The sequence below is a fragment of the Bubalus kerabau genome, chromosome 14, assembly GCF_029407905.1.
Source record: "Bubalus kerabau isolate K-KA32 ecotype Philippines breed swamp buffalo chromosome 14, PCC_UOA_SB_1v2, whole genome shotgun sequence".
Lineage (NCBI taxonomy): Eukaryota > Metazoa > Chordata > Mammalia > Artiodactyla > Bovidae > Bubalus > Bubalus kerabau.
In genome coordinates, this window is record NC_073637.1 from 33,923,338 (window position 1) to 33,946,665 (window position 23,328).

Consider the following 23,328-nt stretch of genomic DNA (forward strand, 5'->3'; position numbering starts at 1 on the left):
TGCTGTGCAGACTCTCTAATCACTTACGTAAACACGATCTTAACAGGTCACACACTCTTAACAAGTCAGGAAGGAACTGACCTCCCAACTGAACCCTCAGACATCACAGAATGCAAGGCTCTGGAAGATTAAGTAACTTATTAAAGTCACACAGACAGCTAGCAGCAGATCTAGAACTTATATCTCCTGACTCTTCATTCTGTGGTCCAAAAACTTGCTCTGCAAAGCATGGCCTGCAAACCATAGCATCAGCCGTGCGTGAGAGTCAGCTACAAACACAGTCTCAGGCCCTACCCCAGCCCTCAAGAAAATTCACTGTTAATGAGATCTCTTGGTGATCTATTTTCAACATTAGACCTTCGGAAGTCTGGCAATACATCTGTAAACTTGATAGATCTTGTTTCAAGGAAAATCTGGATATAAGTTGCTAATATTTCCATAGCATGAAAACAAAATCCTCATTTTTCAGTTAAAGATCCGATGGTAAAGAATCTGCCTGCAATGCAGGAGACAAGGGTTCACCTCCTGGGTTGGGAAGATCCCTGGAGAAGGGAATGGGAACTACTCTAGTATTCTTGCCCAGAGAATTCTGGGAAGGAGCCTGGGGTGCTACAGTCTAACAGGTTGCAAAGCACAACTAATATTTTCATTTCAAAGCTTATATTAGGTTGAACCACATGAAATTGCTCATATTTTAGATAATATATCTAATAACAATAAATCCTACCTCTGTGTAGACTGGACTTGAGGAAGAACAACAAGATTCTTTCCCCCCAGAGTGTACACAATTAGGAAGAATGAACAATTAAACAGACAATTATAATTCAAAATGATAAGGGCTACCAAAGAGTATTCTGAGACCTCAGGAGGGAGTTAAGCAATGTCCTGAAAGATAAATGCTATGAAAGAACACAATTATTTCCTTCTATTAGTGACAAGAAAGACTGGCTTTGCAAGCTTTAGCTAGATTATTAAGTGGGTATCCCCATAAGTTGTCAGATTCTGATAAAACAAATGGGTGAGGAATATAAGGTATTTTACAAAATACAGATGATGTGAATTACTGCTTAAACTGTGAAATCAAGATGCTTGTGTTGTTCTTAACAATGATAGTAGGTAAAGAAAGTTACAGGTCTTATGGCTTAGGGTGTGCTTTTCTCATGGGCTCCAATTTGGCCATTTCTATTTTTTGAAGTTAACGGATATTTTTAGCTGGGTGAAATGAACTGGCTGCCCAAAGATTCTTTGGAGTAATTAATACTTGAAAGATACAATATGCTCGCCAGAAGTGGTGCATAACTTTTAAATAAATTGTACAGTACATGTCAGAATACAAAACCTTTGTTAAATACCTACCATAAATTTTTCCTGTTCTCAGTAAGTCACTCCTTTAAGTATCTGCAATTGACTTTTATACAAATGAGCCTGAGTCATCATGTTGATTTTGCATTGTTCCACTGGTTGGTTTAGAAGGCTTAATTTGGGGAAAGGGAATTAACTGAATGTTTGAATTGGCAATATTCCATTTTACTATTTCCTCTTTTTCTTATTGATTGCTATCCTAGAAAGAACTTAGGTATCAATAGCTGGATCCACGATGCAGTATTCAACCTGTAGTTAAGTACTTTCTATATAAGTTGTATTAAAGGAAAAACCAAATGCTTTTTCACCTGCAAAAAGGAAGCCAAGATGGTGGCAAGTCCTTTGGCAGTTCAGATCGTTATGTTTTCTTGAGAAACTATGTATTAGTTTCAAAACTGTAGAGTAAATTCTCTGACCTTTAATCCCCTCCCCCTTCCTTCTATTCTTGAGCTGGTTCTCCTCTCTCCCCTTTTCTCCCCACAACTCCTTACTTCAAGCCTTTCTAAGAAGCTAAGCCTCTGTCACAGGGACCAGCTGATTTCACACAGTTTCCATCTGGATATTTACAGATTTTACTAAACCTGACTGCTGCCCTGGGAAGTGTGCTGAGCTCCAAGCAGAAAGTGCCGTACATCTTAGGACACTTTGAACCACACAGCACTCTATTTGATCAATTCTATCTGTTAAATTTTTTATTGTGATCTTTTTTAAAGGAAGCCTGCCTCTGGTCTCCAGGGCCATTCTGTTTCTATGGTACTTGGAATTTATATATGGTGATCTAAGTAGGCGAATGGAATATAGGAAATACCAGCAGACATATTCCTATTGCATGAAGACACCCAAAGAGTTAGAAAAAGATGAGCTAAAGGGAAGAACATGGACAATAAAGTTCTGAGAGATCGTGTAGATGTACAAGAAGATAGCATGGGGGGTCCCCAGAGAAAGAGTACCAGGCATGACTTTCTTGATGTAAGAGAAGCCATTTTTGGCATTTTGTGATCTAAGCCAGACTACAATGTTTGCCCTTGAACAGGTCTCAGTAATTAGTGATTTTAAGGGAGCAAAGTTTCCCTGGTGGCTCACCAGGGAAGAGAATCTGCCCGCAATGCAGAAGACCCAGGTTTGATCTCTGGGTCAGGAAGATCCCCTGAAGGAGGGCATGGCAACTCACTCCAGTATTCTTGCCTGGAGAATCCCATGGACAGAGGAATCTGGTGGGCTAGGGTCAAAATAATGCAGGAACAGACTGGCTGTTATTAGGTAAGCAAAGTAACAATAACAAAGATAATAAATCAGTTGTAAAGATTGCCAGCTCAAACACGTTCTTGAGCCGTTTTGCAGAATTCGACCCTGCTTGACCCCTCAACCACCAGCTCCATTGGAAACTAACAGATGATGATGTTGACCTTATCTGATCCTTGTGACTTTTTTCAACTAAAGCTTGGACTCTGTTAGTCTTTGACCTAATTCTAGGCTGAATTCTCCTCTGCTCAATTACTTTAATGAATATGCATATACTGCCCAAACCCCTTCATGACATATGTATGTAACCTTCAGGCTTCCCTGATGGATCAGATGGTAAAAGAACCTGCCTGCAATGCAGGAGATCCATGTTCCATTCCTGGGTTGGGAAGATCCTCTCTGGAGAAGGGAATGGCTACCCAATCTAGTATTCTTGATTGGAGAATTCCATGAACTGAGGAGCCTGGTGGGTTACAGTCCATGGGGCCACAAAGAGTTGGATATGACTGAGCAACTAACACACCCATTCTTAGATTAAAACTTATCAAATTTTGCTGTTCAGGGAGATATTGCTTTGGGAAATATCCCTTGAGTTCTTTTTACTTGCTGCAAATAATAAATCCTTCCTTCTCCTGATCATTGCTTGGTTGTGTCTTTTGACTCAACAACCCCCAAAAAGAGGTGAACCCAGTTTTGGGGTAATGGAAGTTCCCTGATTCATAAAAACTATTCAGAGACTTAGAGAAGATATTAAACTCAACGTGAACTGATGAGTAAGGAGCAATCTATAATCTCAAATGCATTCACATGTATTTCTTAAAACAAGGGTCCCCCACTTCCGGGATCTAATGCTTGGTGATCTGAGGTGGCTGATGTAATAACAATCGAAATAAAGTGCACAATACATGCAATGTGTTTCAATCATCCTGAAACTATCCCCTCTTCCACCCAGCACCAGTCCATGGAAAAACTGTCTTCCACAAAATCAGTCCCTGGTGCCAAAAAAGTTGCAGACCACTGCCTTAGAGGATAGAACAATAAAAAGAACGCAAGGATCACTTCTTTAAATTTGATGAAAGGCAGTAGTGAAGAGTCATATTGACCAGCTGGTGACCATTCTGATACTTGCAGGAAACAGCTTTGCCTCCAATCTACCGCCCACCCCACCCCAGGAGTCAGAATGCTTTTCAAAGCATTTTAGGAGGCTATAAAACATCCGAGACCAAATTTGGGAAATTGTGTGAGTGATACCCAAGACACACTGAGCAGGGAGGAATATCACACCTCCCTAACAACAGGCCGGATGCACCAAGGCACATACAGGTGGCCCTAAGCAACCTCACATTCCTCCTGCAGTCATGGGAGCCAAATGGTTTCTTTCTCACGACCTTGATTGATGAAACCTAGTCTGGCAAAACTGCTGGCAGATGTCAGACTCTGATTCCTGGTTTATTAGTTTCCTTCTCTGCCAGCCTCTCTTCCTCCCTTCACTCCTTTCCATCATCTAAACTTTGACTGAATTTCGTTGTTGTAAGTCATGTTCAACTCTTTTGCGACCCCATGGACTGCAGCCCCCCACCCTCCTCTGTCCATGGGATTTTCCAGGCAAGAATACTGGAGTGGGTTGCCATTTCCTTCTCCAGGGGATCATCCTGACCCAGAGATTGAACCCGAGTCTCCTGCATTGGCAGGTGGATTCTCTACCACTGAGCCACCAGGGAAGCTCTTTACTGAATATGTCAAACACTATTTGGGGACTAAGAATACAGATAAAGATAAGATGTAGCACCTTACTTTTAATTTGCATATAACTGAAAAGGAAAGACGAGATGTCCCTGTGGCACATGGGGATGACTATAAATGACTGAGCAAGTCTCTGGAATCTCAGAGCAGAAAGCCATCACAGATGGTTGCCAGGGAGCTCTTGCTGGAGAAGCTGTGTCTGAAAGTCTCTTGGAGGGCAGGTGGGCAGGTGGGCAGGCAGGGGGGAGGGAGGGCCCCCCCCCCCCGCCAAGAAATATACCCCACCTAGACAAAGGTGTGGAGGAAGTTCACAGTTTGAACAGGTGATGGAGATGGTTCACAGTTTTAAGATGAAATAGAGGAGAGGAGCTAAGATGGCGGAGGAATAGGAGGGGGAGACCACTTTCTCCCCCACAAATTCATCAAAAGAACATTTAAACGCCGAGTAAATTCCACAAAACAACTTCTGAATGCCTGCAGAGGACATCAAGCACCCAGAAAAGCAACCCAAGTCTTCGAAAGGAGGTAGGAAAAAATATAAAAGACAAAAAAAGAGACAAAAGAGGGAGGGACGGAGCTCCATCCCAGGAAGGGAGTCTTAAAAAGAGAGAAGTTTCCAAACACCAGGAAACACTCTCACTGCCGAGTCTGTGCCGAGCCTTGGAAGCACAGAGGGCAACATAACAGGGAGGAAAATTAAATAAACAATTAAAACCCACAGATTAGGAGCCCACGGTAACTCCCCCAGCGGAGAAGCAGCGCGGATGCCTGCACCCGCCAATAGCAAGCGGGGGCTGGGCAGGGAGGCGTGGCGCGGGCTGCATCGCTTAGAGTTAGGATCTGGCCTGAATGCCCCGAGTGCTATCTGAGCGAACTAATTTGGGCTAGCAAACCAGACTGTGGGATATGTACCACGCGAAAAGCCAGCCCTAACCTAAGACACTGCCAGGCCCGCTCACGGAACAAAGGACTGAACAGATAGCCGGCTACAGACCATACTCCTCCTGTGACAGGGAGCCAGAGCCAGAAGGGGGAAATCGCAGCCCCAGAGAGACATTATCTACAAAACTGTAAGCAGGCTTCTTTGCTAACTAAGACTTCTTGGGGTTCTGGATCGTCAACATCCACCTGAGAAGGTGCGCCAGTTGTACACCCAGAAAACCGAGCTGTGGGGAGGCGATAAGTCGCAGCAACCATGCTCGCCAAACACCTCATCACCTGAGCTGCTCAGACCTGGGAAGGGCACAAAACGCAGGCCCAACCGAGTCTGGGCCTCTGAGGACTACCTGAGTGCCTGAACCTGAGCGGCTTGGACCTGGGAGGTGCAGGCAGCCCAGGGCCGACCTTGGATGGTTTCCGGTGGAGCAACCTAGAGCCTGAGTAGTGTGGGCAGGGAGACTACACGCTCGTTGAGCGGAGGCAGACCCAGTGTGGCTGAGGTACTGCGAGCACACGCCAGTGTTACTTGTTTGCAGCGTCCCTCCCTTCCCACAGTGCGACTGAACAAGTGAGCTTTAAAAAAAAAAAAAAAAAGTGTCCACCACCGCCCCCTTTGTATCAGGGTGGAAATCAGACACTGAAGAGACCAGCAAACAGAAGAAGCTATAACAGAGGGAACCGCCTTGGAAACGACAGGACATAGATGAAAACCCTGTCGTTAGTACCGACTACATAGGAAGGGGCCTGTAGATCTTGAGAAATATAAGCCAGACCAAGGAACTAGCCAAAAATGAACTGACCCCACAATACCCTCAATAACACCAGAGAAAGTCCTAGATATATTTAAACTATTTTTATGATCATTCTCTCTTTTTTTTTTAATTTTTAAAAAATTTTAAGTCCTCTATTACTCCTTTAATTTTCACTTTTATAACCTACTATTACTTTGCAAAAAAAAGACCCTATTTTCTTTTAAAAGCAAACTTCATATATATATATTTTATAATTTTTGTGACCTTGTTTTTTTTTTTTTCTTTTTCTCTCTCTCTCTTTTTTTTTTTCTTTTCTTTAACATTGTATTTTTGAAATTCCAAACTCTACTCTAGATTTTTAATTTTAGCTTTTTGGTATTTGTTATCAATTTTGTACCTATATTTTTTTTTATAATTTTTGTGACTTTTTTTTGTCTCTCTTTCTTTCTCTTCTTTTCTTTAACATTGTATTTCTGAAATTCCAAACTTTACTCTAGATTTTTAATTTATGCTTTTTGGTACTTGTTATCAATTTTGTACCTAAATTTTCTTTATAATTTTTGCAACTTTGTTTGTTTTTGTTTTTTTTTTCTCTTTCTTTTTCTTCTTCTTTTCTTTAACATTGTATTTTTGAAATTCCAAACTCTACTCTAGATTTTTAACTTTTGCTTTTTGGTATTTGTTATCAATTTTGTACCTAAATTTTCTTTATAATTTTTGTAACTTTGTTTTTTTGTTTTTTCTCTCTTTCTTTTCCTTCTTCTTTTCTTTAACATTGTATTTTTAAAATTCCAAACTCTACTCTAGATTTTTAATTTTTGCTTTTAGGTATTTGTTACCAATTTTGTACCTTTAAGAACCCAATCTTCAGTACCCATTTTTCACTTGGGAATGAGATTACTGGCTTGACTGCTCTCTCACCCTTTGGACTCTCCTTTTTCTCCACCAGGTCGCCTGTGTCTCCTCCATAACCCCTCTCTACTCTACCCAACTCTGTGAATTTATGTGTGTTCCAGATGGTGGAGAACATTTAGAGAACTGATTACTGGCTGGATCTGTCTCTTTCCTTTTCATTCTCCTCTTTTATCCTCCTGGCCACCTCTTTCTCCTTCCTCCTTCTTCTCTTATCTGTATAACTCCATGAACATCTCTGAGCAGCCCAGTTGTGGAGTGCACATAAGGAAGTGATTACTGGCTAGCCCATTCTCTCCTCTGTTGATTCCACCTCATCTCATTCGGGTCACCTCTAACTCCCTCCTCCCTCTTCTCTTCTCCATATAACACTGTGAACCTCTCTGGGTGACCCTCATGGTGGAGAAACTTTTCATCTTTAACCTAGATGTTTTATCACTGGTGCTGTATAGAAGGAGAAGTTTTGAGACTACTGTAAAAATAAGACCGATCACTGGAAGCAGGAGGCTTAAGTCCAAACCCTGACTCCAGGGAACTCCTGACTCCAGGGAACATTAATTGACAGGAGCTCATCAAACGCCTCCATACCTGCACTGAAACCAAGCACCACACAAGGGCCAACAAGTTCCAGGGCAAGACATACCAAGCAAATTCTCCAGCAACACAGGAACACAGCCCTGAGCTCCAATATACAGGCTGCCCAAAGTTACTCCAAATCCATAGACATCTCATAACTCATTACTGAACATTTCATTGCACTCCAGAGAGAAGAAATCCAGCTCCACCCACCAGAACACCGACACAAGCTTCCCTAACCAGGAAACCTTGACAAGCCACCTGTACAAACCCACACACAGCAAGGAAATGCCACAATAAAAAGAACTCCACAAACTGCCAGAATACAGAAAGGACACCCCAAACTCAGCAATGTAAACAAGATGAAGAGACAGAGGAATACCTAGCAGGTAAAGGAACAGGATAAATGCCCACCAAACCAAACAAAAGAGGAAGAGATAGGGAGTCTACCTGATAAAGAATTCTGAATAATGATAGTGAAACTGATCCAAAATATTGAAATCAAAATGGAATCACAGATAAATAGTCTGCAGACAAGGATTGAGAAGATGCAAGAAAGGTTTAACAAGGCACTAGAAGACATAAAAAACAGTCAATATATAATGAATAATGCAATAAGTGAGATCAAAAACACTCTGGAGGCAACAAATAGTAGAATAACAGAGGCAGAAGATAGGATTAGTGAATTAGAAGATAGAATGGTAGAAATAAATGAATCAGAGAGGATAAAAGAAAAACGAATTAAAAGAAATGAGGACAATCTCAGAGACCTCCAGGACAATATTAAATGATACAACATTCGAATCACAGGAGTCCCAGAAGAAGAAGACAAAAAAAAGACCATGAGAAAATACTTGAGGAGATAATAGTTGAAAACTTCCCTAAAATGGGGAAGGAAATAATCACCCAAGTCCAAGAAACCCAGAGAGTCCCAAACAGGATAAACCCAAGGTGACACCCCAAGACACATATCAATCAAATTAACAAAGATCAAACACAAAGAACAAATATTAAAAGCAGCAAGGGAAAAACAACAAAAAACACACAAGGGAATTCCCATAAGGATAACAGCTGATCTTTCAATAGAAACTCTTGAAGCCAGGAGGGAATGGCAAGACATACTTAAAGTGATGAAAGAAAATAACCTACAGCCCAGATTATTGTACCCAGCAAGGATCTCATTCAAGTATGAAGGAGAACTCAAAAGCTTTACAGACAAGCAAAAGCTGAGAGAATTCAGCACCATCAAACCAGCTCTCCAACAAATACTAAAGAAACACAAAAAGGGTGTATAAATTCGAATCCAAAACAATAAAGTAAATGGCAATGGGATCATACTTATCAATAATTACCTTAAACATAAATGGGTTGAATGCCCCAACCAAAAGACAAAGACTGGCTGAATGGATACAAAAACAAGACCCCTACATATGTTGTCTACAAGAGACCCATCTCAAAACAGGGGATACATACAGACTGAAAGTGAAGGGCTGGAAAAAGATTTCCATGCAAATAGGGAGCAAAAGAAAGCAGGAGTAGCAATACTCATATCAGATAAAATAGACTTTAAAACAAAGACTGTGAAAAGAGACAAAGAAGGTCACTACATAATGATCAAAGGATCAATCCAAGAAGAAGATATAACAATTATAAATATATATGCACCCAACACGGGAGCACCACAATATGTAAGACAAATGCTAACAAGTATGAAAGGAGAAATTAACAATAACACAATAATAGTGGGAGACTTTAATACCCCACTCGCACCTATGGATACATCAACTAAACAGAAAATTAACAAGGAAACACAAACTTTAAACGATCCAATAGACCAGTTAGACCTAATTGATATCTATAGGACATTTCATCCCCAAACAATGAATTTCAACTTTTTCTCAAGTGCACACAGAACCTTCTCCAGGATAGATCACATCCTGGGCCATAAATCTAGCCTTGGTAAATTCAAAAAAATTGAATTCATTCCAAGCATCTTTTCTGACCACAATGCAGTAAGATTAGATTTCAATTACAGGAGAAAAATTAAAAATTCCAACATATGGAGGCTGAACAACATGCTGCTGAATAACCAACAAATCATAGAAGAAATCAAACAAAATAAAAATTTGCATAGAAATGAATGAAGATGAAAACACAACAACCCAAAACCTGTGGGACACTGTAAAAGCAGTCCTAAGGGGAAAGTTCATAGCAATACAGGCATACCTCAAGAAACTAGAAAAAAGTCAAATAAATAACCTAACTCTACACCTAAAGCAACTAGAAAAGGAAGAAATGAAGAACCCCAGGGTTAGTAGAAGGAAAGAAATCTTAAAAATTAGGGCAGAAATAAATGCAAAAGAAACAAAAGAGACCATAGCAAAAATCAACAAAGCCAAAAGCTGGTTCTTTGAAAGGATAAATAAAATTGACAAACCATTAGCCAGACTCATCAAGAAACAAAGGGAGAAAAATCAAATCAATAAAATTAGAAATGAAAAAGGAGAGATCACAACAGACGACACAGAAATACAAAGGATCATAAGAGACTACTATCAGCAATTATATGCCAATAAAATGGACAACGTGGAAGAAATGGACAAATACTTAGAAAAGTACAACTTTCCAAAACTCGACCAGGAAGAAATAGAAAATCTTAACAGACCCATCACAAGCACGGAAATTGAAACTGTAATCAGAAATCTTCCAGCAAACAAAAGCCCAGGTCCAGACGGCTTCACAGCTGAATTCTACCAAAAATTTAGAGAAGAGCTAACACCTATCCTACTCAAACTCTTCCAGGAAATTGCAGAGGAAGGTAAACTGCCAAACTCATTCTATGAGGCCACCATCACCCTAATACTAAAACCTGACAAAGATGCCACAAAAAAAGAAAACTACAGGCCAATATCACTGATGAACATAGATGCAAAAATCCTTAACAAAATTCTAGCAATCAGAATCCAACAACACATTAAAAAGATCATACACCATGACCAAGTGGGCTTTATCCCAGGGATGCAAGGATTCTTCAATATCCGCAAATCAATCAATGTAATACACCACATTAACAAATTGAAACATAAAAACCATATGATTATCTCAATAGATGCAGAGAAAGCCTTTGACAAAATTCAACATCCATTTATGACCAAACTCTCCAGAAAGCAGGAATAGAAGGAACATACCTCAACATAATAAAAGCTATATATGACAAACCCACAGCAAACATTATCCTCAATGGTGAAAAATTGAAAGCATTTCCTCTAAAGTCAGGAACAAGACAAGGGTGCCCACTTTCACCATTACTATTCAACATAGTTTTGGAAGTTTTGGCCACAGCAACCAGAGCAGAAAAAGAAATAAAAGGAATCCAATTGGAAAAGAAGAAGTAAAACTCTCACTATTTGCAGATGACATGATCCTCTACATAGAAAACCCTAAAGACTCCACCAGAAAATTACTAGAGCTAATCAATGACTATAGTAAAGTTCCAGGATATAAAATCAACACACAGAAATCCCTTGCATTCCTATACACTAATAATGAGAAAACAGAAAGAGAAATTAAGGAAACAATTCCATTCACCATTGCAACGGAAAGAATAAAATACTTAGGAATATATCTACCTAAAGAAACTAAAGACCTATATATAGAAAACTATAAAACACTGGTGAAAGGAATCAAAGAGGACACTAATAGATGGAGAAATATACCATGTTCATGGATTGGAAGAATCAATATAGTGAAAATGAGTATACTACCCAAAGCAATTTATAAATTCAATGCAATCCCTATCAAGCTACCAATGATATTCTTCACAGAGCTAGAACAAATAATCTCACAATTTGTATGGAAATACGAAAAACCTCGAATAGCCAAAGCAATCTTGAGAAAGAAGAATGGAACTGGAGGAAATCAACTTGCCTGACTTCAGGCTCTACTACAAAGCCACAGTTATCAAGACGGTATGGTACTGGCACAAAAACAGAAATATAGATCAATGGAACAAAATTGAAAGCCCAGAGATAAATCCACGCACCTATGGACACCTTATCTTTGACAAAGGAGGCAAGAATATACAATGGATTAAAGACAATCTCTTTAACTAGTGGTGCTGGGAAATCTGGTCAACCACTTGTAAAAGAATGAAACCAGAACACTTTCTAACACCATACACAAAAATAAATTCAAAATGGATTAAAGATCTAAACGTAAGACCAGAAACCATAAAACTCCTAGAGGAGAACATAGGCAAAACACTCTCCAACATACCTCACAGCAGGATCCTCTATGACCCACCTCCCAGAATATTGGAAATAAAAGCAAAAATAAACAAATGGAACCTAATTAAACTTAAAAGCTTCTATACATCAAAGGAAATTAAAAGCAAGGTGAAAATACAGCCTTCAGGATGGAAGAAAATAATAGCAAATGAAGCAACTGACAAACAACTAATCTCAAAAATATACAAGCAACTCCTACAGCTCAATTCCAGAAAAATAAATGACCCAATCAAAAAATGGGCCAAAGAACTAAATAGACATTTCTCCAAAGAAGACATACAGATGGCTAACAAACACATGAAAAGATGCTCAACATCACTCATTATCAGAGAAATGCAAATCAAAACCACTATGAGGTACCATTTCATGCCAGTCAGAATGGCTGCGATCCAAAAGTCTACAAGTAATAAATGCTGGAGAGGGTGTGGAGAAAAGGGAACCCTCTTACACTGTTGGTGGGAATGCAAACTAGTACAGCCACTATGGAGAACAGTGTGGAGATTCCTTAAAAAACTGGAAATAGAACTGCCTTATGACCCAGCAATTCCACTGCTGGGCATACACACTAAGGAAACCAGAATTGAAGGAGACACATGTACCCCAATGTTCATCGCAGCACTGTTTATAATAGCCAGGACATGGAAGCAACCTAGATGTCCATCAGCAGATAAATGGATAAGAAAGCTCTGGTACATATACACAATGGAGTATTACTCAGCCATTAAAAAGAATACATTTGAATCAGTTCTAATGAGGTGGATGAAACTGGAGCCTATTATATAGCGTGAAGTAAGCCAGAATGAAATACACCAATACAGTATACTAACGCATATATATGGAATTTAGAAAGATGGTAACAATAACCCTGTATACGAGACAGCAAAAGAGACACTGATGTATAGAACAGTCTTTTGGACTCTGTGGGAGAGGGAGAGGGTGGGATGATTTGGAAGAATGGCATTGAAACATGTATAATATCATATATGAAACAAGTTGCCAGTCCAGGTTCGATGCACGATACTGGATGCTTGGGGCTGGTGCACTGGGATGACCCAGAGGGATGGTATGGGGAGGGAGGAGGGAGGAGGGAATACATGTATACCTGTGGCGGATTCATTTTGATATATGGCAAAACCAATACAATATTGTAAAGTTAAAAAAAAAAAAAAAGATGAAATAGAGGTCCACTGGCAGGGCAACAGCAAGAGCAACTATTTCCTCAAAGGTTCAATTCTAGCTGTGTCACTTGGGTGCTGGCTCACTACATGGTTCTCCAACTTTAGCTTACGTCACTCCTTACAGCCCAGATTGCTAGGCCACCACCCCTAGCCCCAGAGTTCCTCACAGTGGTGGTGTTGGGGGGCTTCACATTACATTTCTATCAAGTTCCCAGGTGATGCTGATGCTGCTCGTCCAAGAACCACAGTCCCTGCACAGGGACCAGTCAAACAGCCTCCCACTCCACTTTGCTGTCTCCCATGGGGCAATGTCTGCCCTCAGATACTAACGTGATTCCTGGTCTCATTCTTTTCATGATGCTCTCTATCCCTTCTCTATGCTTCATCTATCTTTAAAACCCTTATCAGAACTTAACACCATGGTTTATGACTTTCCTGTCATCTCATGAGGATGTAAAATAGTATTGGCCACCTGATGTGAAGAGCTAACTCATTGGAAAGGACCCTGATGCAGGCAAAGATTGATATCAGGAGAAGAGGGTGGCAGAGGATGACATGGTTAGATAGCATCACTGACTCAGTAGATATGAATTTGAGCAAACTTCCAGAGATAGTGGAGGACAGAGGAGCCTGGCATGCTACGGTCTATGAGGTCACAAAGAGTTGGACATGACTTAGCAAGTGAAAAACAACAACATGAAGATATAAACTCCACGAGAGACTATTTCATTCCCTTGTGTCTCAGGCAGTGCTGTATTCTGAGCACCTAAACTCCTGTATTCCTAGTACTTCGGATAGTGTTGGCACACAGTAGCACTCAGTTAATAGCGCTGACTGAATGAATGAGACATTGTTTAGATGAGAGCCAGATAGAGGACCTTGTGTAGATTGAGGTAGAAACAATGGAAGCGAAGATGACTCAAGATAGAAGCCACATTGCCTTGATCTAGAAGGGAAAAAATATATTTCTTTGCTCTTGTAAGTAAAAGGCTTGGGTTTTGGAGTGGGAAGAAGAGAGGTTAGGTAGACTGGGGACTTGAGGTAATTGGAGAGTTTTTAGGGTAGCTATTGTGGAGTGTGAACCACCGCAGCAAACTAGGCTCCTAGGGAAAAATAGAAAGAAGAAATCCTCATTTGAGACAGAGGAAACAAGGCAGGCTACATTTCTCTCTGGATACTGATGTGGTTTTCCTATCAGATATCATATCAAGATGCTTCCCTACCTGCCATTTGCAGTCTATTCCCTGTTGTGCCTACACAGAAACTTAAACACTAAGGGAGAACTGGTCTCCCCCACATATGTCCTCCTTCTAGGTCCTGTAAGTCAATGGCTTAAAGTATTTTTTTTTTTTTTCTGGCAGCAAATTTATAACTACTCCAAATACTGTGCTACACAGGCTTGTCTCAAATATCTCAAACCTTCCATATGCTTAGTAAGTTTGATGCCAAATACATTGCTAACACATAATCGTACACACATTACATATGTTCCGTGGAAACATGATTGACAGACTGTAAATAGGACCCCAACCATCTCATGACAAGCTTTGTAACCTCGTTACATTCACAAAAATCACCAAAAGGAACTTAGTAGAAACTTAGGTGATTCCATGTCTGATAAGAACTGGACCATCTAAAAAGTAGATGGGGAAGTGAAAGTATGGTAAATGAGGTCCCAAATGCAATGGCTACAGAGTCTGTAAGTGCAAAAATAGACCAGAATTCTCACCTGAGGATAAGACGTGTGATCTTACGAAAGTTTCATCTGTCAGTGGTTAGTAATCTAAGGCTGAAATGCTATCCAAATAAATGATATGTGTGTTTAAAAAAATTAAAAAACAGGTCACAAAAGAGCAGGAAGAGGGTGGATTGACCTAATATACTTGAATTTTCATTTGTTTTTTTCCAGTTTAGATTGTTGGATTAAAACATAAGTCCTCAAGATGCAGGGGCTACTGCTATCTCCTTTGACAATTCCTAACCTTACTTGGTTACACATTCCTAACACTGGGAAAGATTGAGGGAAGGAAGAGAAGTGAGCAGCAGGGGATGAGATGGTTGGATGATATCATCAACTCAATGGACATGAGTTTGAGCAAACTCTGAGAGACAGTGAAGGCAGAGAAACCTTGCAACCCGCTGCAGTCCATGGGGTCACAGAGAGTTGGACACGACTGAGTGACTGAACAATAACAATAGCAATCTTACCTGGGGATAAGGAATGATAAGTCATCATCCATCGGTACTCTTGGTTCTTGATCAGTAAATGTTGTGAAATGGGGGAGGATGGAAGATCTGGAAAGATGGAAGAGGAGACAATACCTCCTGTTCTCAGGTAACTGATTGGGGAGGCAGAGAGAGGCTCATTTATTTGATTAAAGTGAAGTCGTTCAGTCATGTCTGACTCTTTGCGACCCCATGGACTGTAGCCACCAGGCTCTTCTGTGCATAGAATTTTTCAGGCAAGAGTACTGGAGTGGGTTGCCATTCCCTTCTCCAGGAGATCTTCCTGACCCAGGGATCGAACCTGGGTCTCCCGCATTGCAGGCAGACGCCTTACCATCTGAGCCACCATGGAAGCCCCATATTTATTTGATTAAGAAGATCCATTTTCAGGGGTATTTTAATGCCCCAGGAAGTTAGAAGGTAATGGAAAGGTAATCAATTTTATAATAGGATACATCTACACAAGAGCCTTTCTAACTAATATTAAACATAATCATTTACCTAATAAATATAGTGCTTTATAATAGATTTAGATTTATAAAGCACTTTATCATTTTGTTCAGTGCTAGAGAAATACATATTAGTGGCAGCCTTTACTTTATCCTCTCTTCCATTGCTAAATCATTTCTGCCCTCTTTCATTTTGAGCTCCAGAAGTTGCTCTCACACAAATGGCCAGAGTTAAACACATATTCTTTCTGCTTTCAATTCCAGCTTGGTTCCTCACTAACCTAGAAGTTAGCGATTCCTGGGGTCTGAAGGAAGGGACAAAGGGAGAAAGGAAATTATCCTCCTGGAGGGCAGGATGACCTGGCCCTTAGAGGAGAGGCTGTCCTGAAGGAGCCTTATATAACCATGGAGGCTGGCAGCTACCGTCAGAACTGTGTCAATGAAAGCAGAACGGAGGGATGGGGAGGTTAGACCCCCCGTCTCTCTCTCCTTCTGCCAATTCACTTGCTGGGAAAGGGAGCTGGACACAGCAGCAGAAGCCCATCTTGCAGGTACAGAGAAAAGAAAAGTGGAGGATGGATGGGGAGATTTCTGAAACTAACTTTCCTAACTTGCTTTACAGCTTCCTAACAGGTTGTTTAAAGATGTATCCTCACCCTTTCATGAAACTGTGATAGACTGAATGAGGAGGGTCCACAGTGGCAAGATCTAGATAACACGAGGAAACCTAGGATGATCCTCAAGAAAATGATGGAGCCGGATCATGGTTCCTTTACAAACATCTCTGCCAAGAGCTGGACTCTCAGTAATGCCTGGTGGTCCTTCTTAGGGTTCAACTCATCTCTCTGAGGAACACTTTAAATCTAAATCTCTTTTTTTAAATTGGAGGAAAACTGCTTTACAATATTATGTTGGTTTCTGCCATACATCATGAGTCAGCCACAGGTATACATATGTCCTCTCCCTCCCGAAGCCCTCTCCCATCTCCTTCCCCATCTTACGCCTCTAGGTTGTCACACAGCATGGTGTTGAGCTAGCTCCCTGTGTCACACAGCAAATTCCCACTGTGGAGAAAAGGGAGCCCTCTTGCACTGTTGGTGGGAATGTAAACTGATACAGCCACTATGGAGAACAGTATGAAGATTTCTTAAAATCTAGGAACAGAACTACCACGTGCCCCAACAATCCCACTACTGGGCATATACCCTGAGAAAACCATAAGTGAGAGAGATGCATGTACCCCAGTGTTCATTGCAGCACTTTTTACAGCAGCTAGGACATGAAAGCAGTCTAGACGTAAATCATCTCTCCTTTTACCAGTTTTCTGTCTATGGTCTCTTCTAGGACCACGACCGCTCCACCAACTTTAAAGAGAAAGGAGAGACCTGCTAGCACTGTGTCTTCAGAGACCCAACTCCATCCTTCCCCCCTCCCTCTTCTTTATCTGTAGTCTTGTTTTCTCTTTTCATTCTTACCACCTGGCATAAAATATGGCCATTTATTTCCTAAGAAGTAAAAGCAAAATAATTAAAACTCTTCAACTCTAGTCATTGACCTCTCTTTCCACCCCTATCATAGATGTTTCTTGAAATTATAATCTACACTCATTGCTAACTTGCTCACATCCCATTCATTCCCCAACCTACTGTGCTCTGGTTTTCACTCATTTTTTCCACCAAAATCATTTGATGACAAATAGGATTTCCTTAATGGACAAACCAATGGATACTATTCTGCAGTACTGATGTGACTGACCTCTTCCTTCTTGAATCTCTTATTTTCCTTTAATATTTCTTGGGTTTCTTATTCTCTCTGTAGGCCTTTCTACTTGTTTCTTCTCTGGTTTTCCCCCACTGTTCTTTTCACATAATGAATACTTCCTGGATGTTTTATGGTACATTCAATGTTAAAAAATTCCTTACACATGAGTTACTAGAATCTATGTCAGTTTAGATTCAACCCATCTATCAAATTGGGGCTTCCCTGGTGGCCCTCACAGTTAAGAATCTGCCTGCAATGCAGGAGACCCGGGTTCCTTTCATGGGTTGGGAAGATCCCTGGAGGAGGGAATGGCTACCCACTCCAGTATTCTTGCCTGGGGAATTTCATGGACAGAGGAGCCTGGTGAGCTACAGTCCATGGGGTCTGACAGAGTTGGACACACTGAGGGATTAACACTTTAACTAGTTTCTCTTTTATCCAATTGGGCACTTTATTTGAACCTCAAACCATACATATCTGAGAAAGTACTAACCTTCTCTGCTAAGTGCTCAGTCTTGCTAACCAATCCTGAGAATCACTTTATAACTACTACCTGTTGTGTCTCCTCTTTGGCTTACCCAATTGTGAAAATCCTACCTCCTAAATACTTTTTAAATTGGTTTCCCTCCTTTTCCTTCAATTGTCACTACCAGAAGCCAGGCTCTTCTGGGTATTACCATGGTCACCATAACATCCCAGTCTTCTTGCCCCTAAATCTTCAGCCCTCAAGCCTCCCCTTCTCAATGATGGCAGAGGGAACTTTCTTCAAGAAAATCTATGTAAATTCCCTGCTGAAAAGTCTTCATCAGCACCCCATTACCTTCGGGAGAAAACAGCTTCATGTTATGGGGCATAAAGTGATTCATGACTTTGAAGCCTTTCATTTTAGCTATGCTTAATTTTCTAGACTTGACAAGTTCTCTTACCTGTAGTTCTCTGTGCATTCAATATATTCCCTGTATCTGGAAAACCTTAACCTGATTTCTACCTCTTCTTTATGACCAAGGTCAGGGTCATGTCCTCTGAGTACCAACCATTTGAAAGAAAACTACCTTGCATATTTAATAATCCATTCAAATTTCTGTTTGTTTTTTAAGACCCATCTTGCAATCAAGAAGCTTCTTTGACCTCTCTCCACCCTTCAGTCTGGATTAAGTGACACTCTCTTGCACTTATCCAACTCCAAGAGTTCTCTCTGAGGGCACCATGATTGCAGAGTTGGAATTGCTTGTTTTCTTGCCTGAATCCTCATTATGCTGTGCACATGTACCGTTCTTTTATCTCTGTCATCCCAGACTAGCAGAGGGCCAGATTCCCAACAAATATTTATAGAAATGAAATGAAAATCCTCCCTCATTAAACATGTCTCAGCCTTGCCAACTCACTTTACTTCATTCCCAGCTACTGTAGGGAATAGAAAAGAGAGAGAAGTTTTCTGGATTCAAAGTGTTGTCAACTGTACAAAAAAAAAAAAATGCTGTGAACTTGGCTGACCTAGATTTTAGTTCCAACTCCACCACCAGCCCTGAAAATCCCTTTACCTTTCTGGAGTTCTGCTTCCTTATATATATTAAATAAAAGGATTGGGCTATGCTTTTTTTGTTTGTTTGTTTGGTCTCCTTCAGCTTTGACACTCTGACTTTAAAAAGATCATATACAGAATAAAAATGCACACTTTCAAATCACCTTGAAGTGCAAAATCCTGAATGCTCATTTGGATGGATTATTTCTTCAGGAGAACCAAGTGGAAGGGAGAATGGCGGGGTGGGGTGGGCATTTATTAAGTAACAGAGTGACCATTGAGGCCGATTGCTATTTATATCACATATCTGGCCATTATTTCATAGCTTCCCTTGCAGCTAAAGGGACTTACCTGATGGCTCAGTTGATAAAGGACCTGCCTGCAATCCCAGAGACCCATTGCAATACAGGAGACCCGGGTTCAATCCCTGGGTCAGGAAGATAACAAACCACTCTGGGAAATGGCAACCCAATCCAGTATTCTTGCCTAGGGAATTGCATGGACAGAGGAGCCTTTTGGGCTATATATAGTCCATGGGGTCGCAAAGCATCAGACATGACTGAACGACTAACACACACACACCTTGTGACCACCATTCTCTCACATAGAGAGCCAGCTCAGCCATAAAGATGAACTACTGTGACATTCTAGGGTTCTTGCAGCTAAGGGCATGTAATTGATTCTAGCCAGTAGTGAGTGATATTTGAACTTCTGGGCTGTGATTTTAAAAGGAAAGAGAGACCATCCCTTTCTACTTTCCTGCAGGCTGGACCCAAAGGCTGGAAGACTCCTTCCTGACACATCTGGGAGTTGAGTGTTGAGCACAGCCGAGGCATAGCACAGACAGACCCCTGAGTCTCTGTCACCATCAACCATACTAGTTTTGGATTTTTCACATGAGAGAGAAATAAGTTTCTTGTTTAAGCCATTGATTTTTTGGTTCTTTATTCTAACAAAAAAAGAGAAAGAAAAATAAGACAACCTAATAATATTCTTAAGAACACATATTAAGAAATTATTTTACTATTTTCAAAGTATACTGAGAAAAAAGAACAAAGATGGTAATTTTGTTGAAGAAAACCAGATAAAAGTTTGCTTCAACCTGTAATAAGAAAACTAATTCTTAAGGAAATTTACTATACTACCCAGAAAAAGATCCTAAAGCTTCACATGCTGCTTTATTATAAAGAAGTTAATACCCAGAAGGCAGACTGGAAAGGCATTTATTTGTCAAAGCAAATGCTAATCCTATATACCAGTTATCTACCGATTGATCATAATGAAGACTGTAAAACAAGTCATCAAAAGAGTTTTTATTTTCCATTCAGTAATTCCATTTATAAAGACAGAAAACACAATGCTTTTGTAGCCTGCACAATCTAAGCCGTGAAGTTATGAAACATTAACATCCTTCACTGCTTTTCATGGGGTGGAAGTGATTAGGCTTAATGGCATTACCCAGAAGGTATCCTGGCGCCATAAAATAAAAGCTCCGTCATCAGATTGGGCTCCACTGGAAAAGCAGTCCAGAAGCACAGGAAATGCTCCTCCTCCCACTAGCTCACTGGCAGGAGGAATGCTGATCCCCACGGAGTACCATCGACCTGCCAGTTCAGGTCAGGAGTAGGGGCTGCAGCATCGATGTCCTTCAGAAGCAAAGCTGGCAGCTCCAGTACACAACACCGGGCAGGGAAGAAAACTTTTGGTGTAATGAGCTGACCAACAATCCACAAGGGGGTGCTGTACTCTGTGCTAGTGCCTAAGGAAACCAAAAATAGCCTCCCACTAACCAGGGTCATGGCAACCCACTCCAGTGTTCTTGCCTTGAGAATCCCAGGGACGGGGGAGCCTGGTGGGCTGCTGTCTATGGGGTCGCAGAGAGTCGGACACGACTGAAGCGACTTAGCAGCAGCAGCAGCAACCAGGGTCAAGTGCTAAAAGGAACTTCCAGAAGACACCGAAGAACCATTCCATTAATCACATGCCAACCTGTGGGGACAAAGTTTCAAAGCAACCTTAGATCCCACCATACACCCTTCCTAACACCTGATGCCCCAAATCTATGTCTTTCACACACATTTAAAAATAAATTTTGATGTGGACCATTTTTAAATTCTATTGAATTTGTTACAATATTGCTTCTGTTTTGTGTTTTGGTTTTTTGACTGCGAGGCATGTGGGAGCATAGTTCCCCCACCAGGGATTGAACCTGCACCTCCTACATTGGAAGGCAAAGTCTTAACTACTGGACAGCAAGGGAAGTCTATCACACACATTTTAATCCCTTATTCATGATCTGAGATGGCTCCTCCTTGCTTTTGGCTCTTATTATGAGCGGGGCTTGCCTGCCTTGCTTGTTCAGGATGAGCAAAGCTGAAGCTCTCTATTCTCATTACAGAGGAGTTTTAGGACTGAGCAGAGTGAAATAGAGGCAGAGGAACCAGAGAGTCTGATGATAGAGGACTTGAGAGCCTGGCAGAGAATGGATTTGATGTATTTTGGCAATAGGTGGCCAAAGTAGATCTTTGAGCAAGAGAGCAACACAACAGAAGTCTTATTTAGTGAGGTCATCAGTACGGGAAAGACTATAGGCAGGGAGATCAGTTAGCAGAAAGTTACCTTTATCCAAGCTGAGATAAAGACATCATAAACATGGCTGGTAGCTATTATAAGAGAGAGGACAAGTAGGATAATTTTTATAGGTATGGAAGGAACTATAGAGATAGACTTGCTCTTCAGGAATGAAATAAGAAGGTAGTTGAAGATCTAGAGTAAAGCTCATCAAGGAAACAGACACAGTGAAGAATAAAAGGCAGAACCCACAATTTTCCACCCAAATCAGGACCCTTCTCAGACTGAAAGAGGAGCACTGGCAGTTACTACCCCAGAACAGTATTTACAGACAGGGCCAGTCCATGGCAAGTGAGGTTCATGGTCAACCCATCTGAAAAGAACTTTAACCACCAACATAGAAGATAACTCTTAACATGCATGAGCAACTGGATTGCTTGAATTCTAGCCCTAGGTTTCCAAAAGTTCAGAACATTACTAGGAAGCTACCAGTGAAACTGAAGCTGCAATTTTTTGGCCACCTGATGTGAAAAGCCGATTCATTGGAAAAGACCCTGATGCTGGAAAAGATTAAAGGCAAAGAAGAAGAGTGTGGCAGAGGATGAGATGGTTAGATAGCATCACCGACTCAATGGACATGAATTTGAGCCAACTCTGGGAGATAGCGAAGGACAGGGGAGCCTGGTATGCTGCAGTCCATGGGGTCGCAAAGAGTCGGACATGACTTAATAACTGAACACCACCCCCACCCCCACCATCAGAAAGGTAAAAGACTTAAAAGCTGCTTTGAGCAATGGAGGGGACTACCTAGAGAGCTAAGATGGAGAGCAAGAATGACATCCCTGAAGTCAAATCTATTCCCCCAAACCTCTACTTCTCTGCAATACGTGCTGTGCTAAGTCACTTCAGTCGTGTTCGGCTCTTTGCGACCCCATGGACTGCAGAGTGCCAGGCTCCTCTGTCCATGGGATTCTCCAGGCAAGAATACTGGAGTGGGTTGCCATGTCACATCCCAATTTGGGGCCTCTCTGCTCACAGGATTTTAAGAACCAAATGCCTTTAAAAATCTCATTTTCTTCAAGTCTAATTCCTGGATCTTGATATTCCATTCCAATGGATGATTGGTGAACTTGACCAATAACCGGGTGTCTGTACAGGTGGGAGATGGAAGGGGAGGGGCAGGGATGCGAGGACAAGTGCAGCATGGATGCTGGCTCATCAGAACACACCAGCTGGCTAGTGGGCTGTGACCAGCCTGCACATACCTATGTAGACCCTGCACCAGCGTTCAGTCCCACGTCGTGGCTCTGGTGGTGGAAGTCGTGCTCTCTCTACCCTAGCCCAGGTACCCAAGGCTGGGTGACCAGAAGAGGGGAGGGATTTCTCCCTCCTTCTTGGTGCATTGAGCTCTCTCTGCAATCCCACAGTAGACTGCTATCCCACAACACACTCAAACACTGTGTGCCTCCTAATGTTACATGTGGGGCTACTGTCTTTACTAAACTGCAAGCTATCAGAGGGCCTTGGCTCTTGTACTCTTGGCATAAGTAGGTGTTGGAATAATACTGAAGGCACGAAGTGCACACCCATGGCCGCTTTCTGTGCTACTTATTTTGGTGACAATCTAAAGTTCCTTATCTCATATGGTCTCTGCCTGCTTTTCTATTAACAATTTGCCACCTTAGAGAAGACCACCAAGGGTCAGCTCACAATTTTGCCCACATAATCTACTCTTTTCTTTCATCATCCTATTATCAGTTCCCTCAACAAGGTGAAGTCTTCCGTTCTTCTGAAAAAATCGTTCTTTTC

The 23,328-nt window shown here is 41.3% G+C and overlaps 2 protein-coding genes across 2 annotated transcripts in view; one reads left to right on the plus strand and one right to left on the minus strand.

The window, feature by feature from the left end:
* Positions 1-23,328, plus strand: part of PREX2 (phosphatidylinositol-3,4,5-trisphosphate dependent Rac exchange factor 2) — a 787,616-nt gene that overhangs the window by 303,814 nt on the left and 460,474 nt on the right.
* Positions 1-23,328, minus strand: part of CPA6 (carboxypeptidase A6) — a 309,103-nt gene that overhangs the window by 281,080 nt on the left and 4,695 nt on the right. The window contains exon 2 of one of the 2 annotated variants that reach the window (XR_008702182.1): positions 20,247-20,937. The exons of the other annotated variant lie outside the window; for it this stretch is intronic. The gene's annotated coding sequence lies outside the window, so the exon portion shown is untranslated. Of the gene's footprint in view, positions 1-20,246; positions 20,938-23,328 lie in introns of those variants that run through there. 2 annotated transcript variants of the gene reach the window in all.